The following is a 12,159-nucleotide window of genomic DNA, read 5'->3' as shown; positions in this document are numbered from 1 at the left end:
AACAGGATACAAAGAAACCCAGTGAAAGTATAAGACTATGTGTCCGTATCTACTTATGGAGGAGCACCATGTCCAGGGGTCACTGCAGCCCCGTGATCCTTATGACCTGTAATACGCTTCAGTCTGTCTGTGATCCCCTAAAATATAGCAAAGGGGGAACCAACCCCATCTTGGAAAAGCTCAAAGAAAATGACATGACCCAAGACCTGTGTAGTTATTAGCCGATTGGCAAACGGTGCCACTTAAGTAGGCTGAATTATTTTCAGATTCTGCAAGGTGTCACAATGACACATAAAAACCCAGGCAGGCTGAAAATCCATGTCACTGACTAAGCATTAATATTTCATCTATCCATCATCCAGTCACTATCCTGTGTAGGGGGGGCTGGGAGCCTATCCCTGGTGACATACGGCACAAAGCAGGGATACACCCACCACCGGATGTCAGTCCATCACTGATCAAACACAATGGGCTGTACAGAGATGCTAATTAGCCTAACTGCATATCTGGATAGCGGGAGGAAATGCGTGATACAGGGAAAATATCCAAACTCGATACACAGAATGGAGGTAGGATTCAAAGTGTCACATCCTATGTTGTTTGGATAGAGTCCTTGCTTACTGCGACCCTGTATTGGATATGCAATTATGTAAAATGTGGGCATCACATCACAATGACAAATACTGTGATATAATTTTGACAAAAACTTTTCAAAAGGTCTTTACATCATTACCAACATCATCCGTGAAGGCTAGTATTATTTTTCTGTTCATCCATTTTTCAACTGCTTATCCAGTAAAGTGTTATGCTTCATGTCTAAGGCAGTGAGAGATTACTATTTGGGTTCATAAAGTAAAATGTATATTTGAACTAAGACACAATGTAAATTCACATTCAAATGCATGCTGGGAATGGTAGTTCATCAGTGGCACAACAGTGCCTCATAAAAAGACTAATTAGATTTTCATGTTCTGTAGACAATTTTATAAAACTGAAAAACAGATTTTTTTTCTTTGCAGAAAGCAGCTGTGTACCTTCCATTGGGCTGCAAGAACACTGTCTTAAACCGTCATAGGCTCCAACACACTCCGTGTGCATGCTATGAACAAAACACTGCATCTTCTTGGAATTGAGTTTGGAATTGAGAAAAAGCCCTAGTGAAGATAAATCTACAGCACAGTAAATGCCATCATGCATCGATCACCACAGTCCTCATTAACTAGTTTTTCTGAAGGCAGAAGTCTGAGAGCAGCAAGATGTCAGACAACAGGCACATTTCTGAACAGCTCCATATTGGGTCTTCTTCTCCTTTTATTACTTGTGCCCATGGCTATTCGGAACAAAGGGTCCTTATTCCAGCTTCGCAGAGCACGGTTATAATATTTCCTTCCAGATTGATAGTTTTCTTAAAAAAAGAGATAAATAAAAATGCCCATCAGACCACAAGCCAAAAAAAATCAGTCTTATTACCCAAAACTGTATTTTAATGATAAAAGAAATAAGAAAATTCAGAGGGGACAAAAAGTGCAAAAAAGAGATTATATTGTTTTAATATGGAGAAAAAGAACAGTAAGAGACACTGTCTCATGCGTATGCACGTACATGCAGACACACTGAGAAGACGACTTACAAAAAAGCTCCAAAGCTAGAGACGGCGTCTTAATGAGCACGGGATTGTGAGGTCATCACGGCCGCTAATGGCAGCTTAATAACTATACAAAACTTCATTTTGGAAAATAACAGCTCTTTATTCTTAATGTTTTGCTCAGTGGACTTACTGAGACCGTTTCCCACAGCGTCAGGAGAGCCGATAAACACTTTGTTTACATGTTGAATTGCAGGGTAAATCAGGCGTGGCAAAGCACCTCACCGGACAGTGTTAGTGTTCCTGAGCTAATGAGGATGCACCAGTAAGTCTTTCATCCTTCTACATGGGCTTTGTGGAGAATTCATAGCAATTTGTCATACCTCAGAGCGAGGTGTAGATAGACAGCCACTCCAGTGCCTGTGCACACTCCCCCTATACCTGCTGGAAATGTCTTTCTTAGAAACATGAGGATTGAACAACTAGGGATCAAAGTCGACCATATCCCAGGAACCACGGCAACTAACGCAGAGCCACATTTAAAGAGGTACCATCTATACATTTATCCTGCCTAACATGGATCATTATTATCAACGTTAAATGAGTTGCTTATCTCAACATTGTTTGGACGGTGGGTTTAATTTAGTGTCTGGAATAAGTGAGGAAAGGTGGGTCTTAAGGTGCTTTTCATTCTTGAAGTCGGCCCTGTATTCTGGATACCTACAGTTCGAGTCTGGAAGCAATCAAACGGTCTTACACAGATATCAGCCAGCTTCACTGAACCATTTTCTATATTTCACTTACATTTACTTATTTAGCAACACACAAGTAAGGATCAGAGCGCCAGGTCAGTTAGCTGCTGGGGGACACTCGGGGTTAAGGTCCTTACTCTGGGGCCACTCTGTCATAGACACATTTCCTGCCTCCCAGCATTTTATAGCAATGAAAAACAGCACATTTCCACTACTCTGTTGTAGTATTTCTGACAATAACTTTCTTAAATACAAAAATATCTGGTAACACTCTGTGAGGGGGCACAAATGTCATAGTACTCTTCTTACTTAAAGTATTAATTAACCAGAAATAGTGTTAGTTACATACTGCTCCAATGTTCGTCCATCATCAATCAGTCAGAACGGCTCATGTATTTCATGCAGTTACTACATTTGTTCATGAGTAGAGTTACTAAATTGTACCCCCTCAAGTAAGGTGTTACAAAACATCTTCTGAATGTATTGTAAGCAGAAATTCATTGACAAGAGGATTATAAAACTGATTAAAACTGGTTTAGGGCAGCTAAGGCCTGCTCTTTCATTGAATCTTGTCCATCTGATTAGTCCTTAAATGTAAGGCCTTGTCTTACAGACTGTGAGGACAGTGTTGCTGGCAGTTATGGGCCTGGTCTCTAAAAGATTGACTCCTAATCTTCTTCTCTGCTTTCTGTTTCTTACTGCTTACAGATTTCCTGTTCCATTCTTTGTTTTTAAAGTCCACTTCCCCATCTTACAAATATGTTTTGCAAATGATAAAATTATAAGTACAGGAGATTTTAAATAGAATTTATATAGAATTTGCTGGGCATTCCTGAAAATGCAAGTGGTAATTTTAGGTCTGCATGTTCATGAACCTGTTGACTTCAACATAAATGTAATAGTTCCTATATACCAAGCATGTGCTCTAGTCACACTTGAGGTATCTGCATTAAGCTACAGTTTGCATTTATAATGCTTCTGTGCATAACCCTTTTGCTTCTGATCACATCTTAAAATCTTTTGATTGTGTCGCATCTTATAATTTTTCAACTTTCCATTAATAGTGAAGCTTATTTGAAAATCTCCTTAAGCACCAAACACCAAATTAAATCAAGGAAATTACTAAGGAATTAGCTTGAACTATTGAAATGTTGATAGTCTCCTTAAGTGCCAAGCACCAAATGAAATTGAAAAACTTGGTAATGAATTTGATTGCACTCTAAAAACTGTTAAATGTAAAAGACACTATAATAGCTTCATTTACCCACAAAAGCAGGGTCTTCAGGGGTGTGACATAAACAGCACTTTACTGAACTGAGATATTCCATCTTACCTAGGAAGACAGTCAAGTAATCTATAAAAGGCCACTCTAGCTTTCTCATCTAGTGTAATTGAAGGTAATAAGGTGAAGGCTAGACTTCTGTTTGATGGATTCACCAAAGGAGCAGACACGTTTGGCCAAAGCCATGTACAAGGGAGGAATCCCTCAGAGCGAGGGAGAGGGAGGGGCTGTCAGACCGCCATCGGGCGAGCAGGGAATCAGGGTCGGGGAAACAGAGATCCAGGAAGAAGGGGTTTATTTGGCAAAAGGTAAAACGGAGCACAATACGGTGGAGACATCAATGACAGGACTAGGGAAACATACTTGAACGTGGACTTAAATACGGATTCAATTACACAGGATTGAAAACAGCTGGTAAACGCAGGGATTCCACATGAGGTTAATGAGGGGAGTGGCACATAGGAGGATCGGACGATTGGGCGTGACAGGGGCAGTATTTCTGATACATTTTCACCCATTTCTGTGTGCTGGGAGGGGGGTGGGGGATGTTGGTTTGTTTTTTGTCTCTGAAAGGCGAGTGAGGTGGCTGCCGCTGTTTGCCATTGATTCACCTTGCTGGCCCTTTAATGTAGATGTTTGTTTTATGACTGTGTATGTGTTTATTATCTCAATAATCCTCAACATGGAGCCAAAGGTGGCAGACCTGTGCATTAGCAGAGCTTCCTGTGTGTCGCTCATCCACACAGAGACTGTGTTCAGTTTGTCACTCACATCACCCTAAAACAGACCTTACGCCATCTTATACCTTTCCAACAACATGTATTATATAAGACACATGCCTTCTTGAATTTTGAAGCCCACATTTACAGCATTTAGAGATGCTGTCCAGCTGTCTTCAGTCTGTTTATACAGTCTGGCAATGTCCATAATCAGTTTCAGTGAGAGACTAATGGGCATGATATCAGTCAGACAGTACAGTGTGACAAACAAGCTGCTTCACTGCTCTGACTGTCTAATATAATGGCCAGACCTCAGGAATTGGGGATTCAAATGCAGAGCATCATAAATCAGAATCACAGGGCAGAAGTTATTGTTACAGAACCAAGCAGGGGTCAAAAAGAAAGGCACACAAGAGAACACCAAAGGAGAAACTCACACTAGGGGAAGAACTGGGATTTAATAGAATGCTCGGCAATTGATCATAGAACCAATTCCTTGCAAATACTGAGGGATCTGACCTGGATATATGTACACCAGAAGGTCAGGGTTACAGAAATACAGAAATGAGCTCCAGCTGTCAATATTCCAGTTGGATCACCAAAGTGGTGAGTATGGTTGTGGCTGAGGAGGTGGTGGACTGGAGCCATGCCTTGCAGTTCCCCCATCACTAAGGGAAACTCCAGGTCCATGGGAATGGGGTCCCCAGGTTTGTGGGGCTGACCTGTCTGGATGTGGGTGATGGAAGACTGAAATAAGAGATTGGTCGAGTATGTCTAAGGCTTTCCAGAACTGGAAGGTAAACAGGGGACCAATGGGCATCACAAATTATATCCTCTGGTGTCCCAAAGCTCGAGAAGACATGGGCAAATATTACTTCAGCTAGTTCATGAGTAGAAGGTATAATTTGGGTAACGCGATGCATTTTAGAAAACTAGTCAGTTACCAGTAGTACATCATACCACTAGTAAAACCACTAGTATGATTGTACAACCATTAGGGGTAGGTTAGTGATACAAGTTAAGGCTATATGTGACCATAAGCATTGAGGGATGAGTGGAGGTGGAGATGGACACCAGAAGGCAGTGGATCTTAGATTGACATGGATATCATCTACCCAAGATGGCCACCAATATTAATGCCCCACAAGCACTTGATGTCTGGATGTCTGGAACCGACAGAGATTTGAACCCATTGCATCAGATGCGGATATGCAGAAGCCAGCATGTACATCTTGTTATGGGTTGTTGAGGAGGGAACAAGATCTACATTAAGAGCCAGCCTAGTGGCATTGGCTGTTTCACACTGAAAAGGAGCAATGAAGCAGGTATGGGTGAGGATGATGTCCAATAAAGTGGATCTGATGTCTTGGTCACACTGGCGCTAGAAGGCATCAGCTTTGGAGTTTATCTGACCTGGTCTGTATGTAATGAATCAAAATCTTGCAAAAACATGGCCCAGTGAGATTTGTGTGGATTCAGATGTTTAGTGTTGCAGACATAGTACCTGAAATGGTATTTGAATCCCTTGAGCTATCTCCTCTTGAGCTCATTTAATGGCCAGGAGTTTGCTGTTGTAGTTCGCTCAGTGTCTGTTAGTTTGCAAAAGGTTCATGGGTGTAATTTGTGGGGTATGCTACCATGTTGTGAAAGTACAGTACCTAGTCCTACATTGGATGTGTTAGCCTCCACCACAAAATGGAGATCTAGGCTAGGTCTAAGATAAAATGGAAGCCTGCATTAATGTCTTTTTCTGCTCCTGAAAACAAAACCTGGTAGGCCCATGTAATGAGATTCTAGAGTGTCCGTCTCAGAACTGTGAGTGGGACTAAGAAATGTTGTTGTTCCTTCTTTGATTCGGGAAAGTCAAACAATGACATAGCCAATGTCTTTGCAGCAGTGGCTGACTCAAGTGGTTTGAAGAACAGGACAAAATAGGGCGCACCTACTGCATGAGGTAAGTTCACTCAATTGTAACGGAACATTATATAGCACCACATCACATTTTTACATCTGGAGGTGCATCCATTAGGACAATTCTCCACATTCTCACACATGGGCAAATACCCTATGCAGTGCTGCATCTCATTTTCTGCACTGGAGGGGCTTCTATTTGAGAATGTAATCATGTTTTCTCGCCGCTTGTCCATTCTTCTCCCTATTTGTCTGGTGGATTCTTGTGGGGGTGGGTGGTTTGTAGTGCAGTGTAGTGCAATTGTCCTGCCCTGCTCGTCAGATCCTCCCGTGTGCCACGCCCCCTCATCTACCCCATGTGGATTCCCTGTGTTCACCAGCTGTTTCCTGTTGCTGTCATTAGTTCAATGTATTTAATCCGCGTTTCAGTTTGTTTCCCCAGTCCGGTTATTAACGTTACATGTGTTTGGAGTGTGTTAGCCCGTTAATAAAGCCCTTTTTCGTATCCACGGCTTCCTTCGCCTGTTTCTCTGTGGCGCTCGTGACAGCACTGTACACTGTGTGCTGAATTATTAGGCGAGTACTATTCCTGGAACTAATTTTTAACAAAGGTTGGGTAGACTTATAAAAGTAGATTTAGAACTTTGTTCCAAGTAAATTTAGAGAGAAAATGTTAAGTCTAGGTATGGGCATTTTTGATCATATTTCATTTCGAGTAATTCACAGGTTTGAGAAACGAGTACTCAATTAATCGGGGGTGGAGTTTAAGCAAGGGGCGGGGCGTTTGCGTCACAGTATACAGTAAACATTTAAAAGAAGCATGAGGTGAAGCTGAAGCGCTTTTTCTACATGACGCATTGTATATAAAATTAATCACATAGCCTAGATACATAAATATGTAAATGTTATATTACAAATTGTATTTATCTACACAAAATGCATGTGAGCTTGAACTATGTGCCAATCATAAAGTAGTGGATGCGCTTCTCCCGTTACTTTAAAACAACGGCAACTGAAGCCCCGCAATCCTTGCAGTGACCGTTTTGCGCGATGGGACAGTATAGTGGGGCTCAACGTAATTCATTAAACATTTAAAACCTTCACCTTCAACAAAACTAATAGGCAGCAAGTCTTCTGCTGTCATTTCTGCTATTAACTGCATCATCTTCTCTGCCCTGCCTTTGTCGCATTTCTGTCTGATGGTGAAATCTCTTATGCTCGTCTGACTGCTGGTAGTGGCATCGGCATCATCTGCTTTTTTGTGTTTATGTGCAAGATGATAACGCATCGAACTCGTTGTGGAGTTGTAGACGAGTGTGGCGCTGCACATCTTACACTTGACTGTTTTTTCGTCAAGTTTTTCAAAGTGTTGCCAGACATCGCTGCGCGCTTTAGAAGCCATTTTCACTCTGTGCTCCAGTCTTGTCTCTAGACCGCAACTTCTCACAGCCGTAACCAATCAAATATCAGACTACCGCCCAAATACCAGCATAACCAATCAGAAAGAATGAAAGTAGTTTAATAAAAAAAAAAAATGCATTTTTAGAGCCAATCGATCGTCATTTTCATGCTCGATCGTAGCTGATGGGTTCGATTAATCGATTAATCGAGTACTCGTGCACATCCCTAGTTAAGTCTGTCACGAACAAGAATAAAAGAAAAAGACTTGATTATCAGTGTGCACAATTATTAGACAACAACAACAACAACAAATTTATTGTTGTATAGCGCATTATCACAACATTACATTGTCCCAAAGCGCTTTACAGCATCCCCACCCAAAGCCCCCAGTGAGTAAGGCGACAGTGGCAAGGAAAAACTCCCTAGAAGGAAGAAACCTTGGGAGGGACCAGACTCAAAGGGGGAGCCCATCCTCCAGGGGCCGGCAGGGAGAGTCAAATACAGTTAAATCTGAAACACAAACGGGGAGCAGGGGGGAGATGACAAGCCGTGCCACCACTCCCTCCAATCGCCAGGCAGCCAGAAGGCAGGGAGCGGGTCACACCATCAGCGGGATGTAAAGACCATCAGAAGCTAAGAGATTTTTCTCTCTTGACCATCAACAGAAATAATGCAAAACAGTTTTAGTTATTCAGTCTATATAAGGAATAACAAACTATCGGCTGTAATATAAAGTCCACATTACCAAGTTTAATGTCCTGTATAGACACCTTTCTTCTCAATGACCATCATGAGCCTGTTGTCCATTGAACCAGTCAAGTTTTTGATTTGATCAGATTCCATATTAGTTGAGGCAGCTGGAACACTGCTCTGAGAAGGTGTCCCAGTAAATCTCACTTCAGTAAGGCCCAGTAGTTTTCAGTGGGGGTTAAGTTAGGCAATGAAGGGGGACAGGTGATTACCTACTCACTTTTCAAGTCTGTCTTAGCCAATCTATGAAATACTTTGATGCATGGAGAGGGGCATTGTCCTGCAGGATTATCAAAACCTTTTTGAAAGCTGCTGACTTTTGCTTGACTTTTTTGACTGCAGTGTTTGAAGAAGGAATCTTCTAGAAATTGCCAGCAGATATTGTACTTAATTGTTACGCCATCTGGAAGTTGAAAAAGTTCTACAAGTTCTTCACTGATAATTGCAGCCCACATCATCACTCCTCCACCACCTTGTAGGTGGTTGAAGAAGGTGTCCATCCACGAGCCCATCCACCTGGTCCATCAAAAGTCAATCTCATTTGTCCACAAAACCTTTGTAAAATGAGTCTTGAGATATGTCCGTGCCTATTCTTGATTGTTTAGCTTGTGTGCCTTTTTGAGTTGAGGTCGTGTTTCAGACTTGAGTTTGTGAGTTTGGGAATATTGTGTAGTACACTGCACCTAGTATTTCCAGAGATTCCGTTAAGATTGCAATTTTGAAAAGTGGAGGCATTTGATTCTAGTTTCTGAATGTCTCCCATTGAATTTGACATATTTGACAGTTGTCTCTTCTCAATACATCCTTCTTCCATCTTCTTCTATTTTAAAATTTTGATTGCTTTGTACGCCTTTGACTGGCACTTTACTATTTTGTTTTTTTCCCACTCTCTCTAAGGTCCTACTTGGCCCATTTTTATAGTAGTATTGATTTTCTTAATAATTCTGCACAGGTAAGTATCTATGGTATCCTGTTTTATTCCAAACAGAAAGTACTCAGACAAAATAATGAGCATGCTGTATTTTTAAGTCCGTCCTTATTTGGAGATTAATCTGGATGGAAACTATTGGCCGGAAGAGAAGATACAACCAAAATACACACTTGCCTAATAATTTTGTAATTCTGCATGCAGTGTACCTTGCAGGGGGGGGGGGGTTAATGTCCAAGTTCAACCTCCATGAGTTGTATCGAACATATTTCTATGATGGCTTTCATGCCAAGTCTCACAAATCTGCATTGTCATGATGCATCATGTTTTCAGATACAAAATACCAATAGGATATTTCAGTTTTTACACATATGATCATTTTTTTAAATAGGAAGAAAACCTTTCATTTGTTTTAGAATGCTAGACTGTCTTATTTGATGAAAATGGGATGTTTGCAGCTGTTCTGGTTGTTTGTGTTCATGTTGGTTTTCCCTTACTACTTTAAAGGTTTTATACTATGCCTCTTGGATCATATTAAACTTTGGCCATTCATTTCATTTTTATTTTGTATTATTTACATTTTTGCTTGATTTACAGACCTATCTGCATATAACCAATATCCAATTAATGTCCAGTTTAATATTATATAATATGTATTTTCTATTCCTGATGAGATGATGTTGCTGCCATGTTTTCAATATTAATTTTGCTGAAGTACTTTCTGAAATGATCATTATAAAGTTCTTCATGTTGTTTTGGCATTGGATGTATTAGGCCTTTTTCTTCCTACTCCACATCATGTTTGAAGTAAATGTTTTTTATCCGTCAAATTTGCATCCGAATATTTCATAAATTCGTGTTGTCCTTGGTGTGAGATGAACGTTAGCAGAATGTTTTTGTGTTGAACATCCACTTCTGAATTCAGGTTTCGTCCGAATCATCAAATGTATTCATTCATTTCATTGTGCACACCAAACTGAAAATGATGTACTGAACTGTACACGATGAATATGTGTACCATTACAGCACTAGAAGACATGCTTATTTTGCCTGCTTTTGAATTGTCGTTTATTTAATTTTACATTCAGTCCCACTAACTGTGAATATGCAGGTAAATTGAATAAATTTTAACAGTCAAGGATGCTTGTAAACCTTAAAAACACACATATTTGTTCCTGTCTGCTGTGAGCAGGCCTGAGGAGAGGGGGGTGCAGCCGGTGCATCGCTCCAGGGCCTATCAAGCTCAAGGGGGCCCATGAAGCCCAAAACATCCCATAATTTTTATTATACAGTGATCCCCAGCTATACTACGGTTCAGCTAATGCGCCCCCGCTGTATCGCGGATTTTTCTGTGTAATTTCATAACGAAATGTACATACGCTTTTCATTTGTCACTACGCGTGCTAGAAAAGAGTTTGTTAGAACAATACTTATTATAATTTATAATAGCTATAACATAACTAAATATACATATATATTACATATTATTATTATTATTATTATTATGTTACTCATATCCTTAGCCTGACATCCATATACCATATGTGTTTACAAAGTGTGTTTTAATAAGTTTACATGTGTTTAAAGTGTGTGGGAGAGGTATTTTAAGGCTTAAACTATATTTTAAAAGTGTTTATTTATATGGTCTTTCTATATCGCAGATTTTCACCTTTCACTGATAGGTCTGGAACGTAACTTCCGCGATAGGCGGGGGATCACTGTAATTTGAGTATTTATTTAAGATATGTCATCTGCCAGCTGTTCATCTATCAAATTTTGGAGAAAACCAACTGAACCCATTGGAGCTGCTGAATTGCTTGAAAAAGTACAAACTGGAAGGACTCTTTCCAAATATATGCGTCAGTTTGCGTCTTCTGTTGACAGTCCCTGCCATTGTCGCCTCTGCAGAGCGCTCAATCAGTAAGCAGAAGCTGGTTGGCACCAACGACATAGGATAGGGCAGGAGGACTGTTCTGCAGGATAAATTTATAGAAGTCGCAGATAAGCTTAGAAGCAGAACATCCACGGTGGTATTCTCTGGAATACTCCCCGTGCCACATGCGAGTCAGGCTAAGTTAGCTGAGATAAGGGGATTAAATGCGTGGCTAAAATGGTGGTGTAGGAAAGAGGGGTTCAGGTTTATGAGGCACTGGAAGACCTTCTGGAATAGGTGGGACCTGTTCAAGCCGGACGGGTTGCATCTGAACCATAGGGGAACCAGTGTATTGAGGAGGCGCATGTGTAGAGTAGTTGAGGAATGTTTAAACTAGGGACTGGGGGGGCAGGGAGGTTAGTTACGAATTTATGTGGGGAGAGACGGAAAGCCCAAATAAATATTAAAAGTGGCCACTGTAAAAGGCCTACCATTTCTGGTCTGTATTTAAATGCTAGGAGTATTAGAAACAAAATTAATGATTTAGAGGCTTTAATTTCATCGGACACTTATGACATTATAGGAATAACTGAAACATGGATGAGTGAAAATGATGGTGAAGAATATAATATGGATGGTTATACGTTGTTCCATAGAGACCGGATAGGCAAGAAGGGAGGTGGTGTTGCAGTATACGTAAAAGAAAACTTGCAGGCAAGGGAGCTCATTGATAAAAAGTACAGAAGCTGTATGGATAAAACTGGATGCTAAAGACTCAAATGGCCTAATTGTCGGGGTTTGTTATAGAGCACCTAATGTAGCTGCAGAGGAAAGCAGAATGTTATATGATGATATCAGGATTATGAGTAATAAAAATGATGTGGTGGTTATGGATGATTTTAATTTACATGGGATACAGTGGGACACAGTCTCTGGCTGAACTTGAGATGGTGGAATT

The sequence above is a fragment of the Paramormyrops kingsleyae genome, chromosome 12 (genome assembly GCF_048594095.1).
Source record: "Paramormyrops kingsleyae isolate MSU_618 chromosome 12, PKINGS_0.4, whole genome shotgun sequence".
Taxonomy (NCBI): domain Eukaryota; kingdom Metazoa; phylum Chordata; class Actinopteri; order Osteoglossiformes; family Mormyridae; genus Paramormyrops; species Paramormyrops kingsleyae.
This window is presented reverse-complemented; position numbering follows the sequence as displayed.